We start from the raw sequence: 1,980 nt of genomic DNA, 5'->3' as shown, positions 1-1,980 counted from the left end.
AAGTCCTCTCTCTGGCTGCTAATAAACCTGACCGCTAGGGTGCGATAGAGACACAACGTAGTAGTAGGTCTGAGATCAGAAGCTAGACTCCCTGCGTTCAAAATGTTACTTTCTAGCTGTGGGACTTGGGCCCACTTATAGCTCCCTCTATGTATCAATTTCAGCACTTGTAACATCGAGATAACATGTATCAATCATGCATTCTACCATACGCTCAAATTACTATTTGCTTTATGTTTTTCTTTGCTTACACTGATGTAGATAGGAAACATTGTGTCACTTTTAAGAAGTCATTTGTTACACATCAAAAATAACCATAAAACTAGATACAGTAACAACAAAAAGTGTTATTAAGTGGAGTTCAGTGATATTTAACCCAGTCTGCAAGTTAGTATCCCCGTCTGAACTTTAAAAAAGGTGGCTCTTTGCAACAATTGCAGCTTAAAGGTTCTTCATTGCAAGCTTCCGTAAGAGACAAATTGCTACCTGTCTCATTTTTGTCTCTTTACCTGGAGCAGTGGTTTTGAAAGTTAAGTGTCAGAATCATCTGCAGAACTTGTTAAACCAAACCTCTGGGTGTTGCCACACACACAGAGTTTCTGATTCCATAAATATAGGGAGGCCAGAATTGGCGTTTCTAACAAAGTTCCCAGGTGATGCTGAGCATGCTGGTTCAAGGACCACATAGACCCACTGATCAATTTACATCCGGTTATAGGATGTTAAACCGTTAAAGTTGTATCAACACTAAAGTAGCTAGTGCTTTTTTCTCAGCATGATCTCCATTTCACTCACCCCAGCACACCCTGCCCTAGTTTAAAAAATATAGTGTTATTATGATAGCAATCTGATATTCAGAGTTTTTGTCTGGACTTCATGACAATCCAACGTTATTGATTTTTTTCCCCATGTTCTTCAGCGCAAAGTACCAGCCATACAACCTAATTAATACGTTGACATTTAAATGAGAAGTGGAAGGAAAAACTCCCACAAATGAACAAACAAAACCCCAAATAAATTTTTAATTATAAAAAGGAATTTAAATAACCGCACAAGGCTCCCCAAATCGCAGGCAGAAGTCCTAATACTAGTAATGTCCGAGAGGCAAGTGGCTAACAAGATCGTGAAAAAGATGGAGGGACGTGTCTATATCCAATCTAAATATAATTTACAAGTATCTGTGAAATTACAGGATCATAGATAAGTTCAAAATTGTTTTTGGAGGGTTAAATTGAGACCCTCTTGATCATTTTAATGCAGCACAATTTCAAATTTGCATCATCCAAATTAGCATCAACTAGTATCACGCCATACTATGATTGTCCCCATTTTTTTTATTGACCCCATTTTACAGATGTGCAAACTGAGACTTAGGGGGAGAAATCATTTGTCTACGCTTGCCACAGTGCGGATCAAAGATAAGAAAATTAATGGGTTTCAGAGTTCATTCCATCACATAGTAGCGGCACGCGACCAGGAAACAAAAATGTCCCCTTGGGCTCTCTCCTCAGAGCTGGAAACGACACCACATCTCCAGCCTGGGGAGATTCTGGCGGGAGGTTCCCGGCACCAGGCAGCGCTGGTCACAGTGTGCAGCGCGGGCGCCCCGCCTCGCCCCTCCCTCCTCACGTACAGTACACACCTTGAGATGAAGGTGATCATGATCAAAACTATCTCTCTCTCTACTCCTCCCCCTCCCCAAAATACATGATTTTACTTCTCTGAGAAAATGGTACACCTTTATTTCCAAATAAAACACCTTTTTTTATTCCATAGGGACCGAGTCACAAGGAGCTCTGAAGCAGGCTGACTGGTGTGGAAAGCCCAAGGAGGGCTTAAAAAATGTGACCCTTTGTCGCCAATTTGGGGCTTCCCATGATCTCAATACTCTCGTCTATATATTACTATATTCTCAAATGCTTGCTTTTTTCCTCGCCTCTCCTAAACAGCACTGCAAAGGACTGGAACCAGTAAAATGAC

This window comes from Myotis lucifugus, unplaced genomic scaffold (assembly GCF_000147115.1).
Source record: "Myotis lucifugus unplaced genomic scaffold, Myoluc2.0 scaffold_341, whole genome shotgun sequence".
In the NCBI taxonomy this organism is placed as follows: domain Eukaryota; kingdom Metazoa; phylum Chordata; class Mammalia; order Chiroptera; family Vespertilionidae; genus Myotis; species Myotis lucifugus.
The sequence above is the reverse complement of the archived record's forward strand: the minus strand, read 5'-3'. Positions refer to the sequence as shown.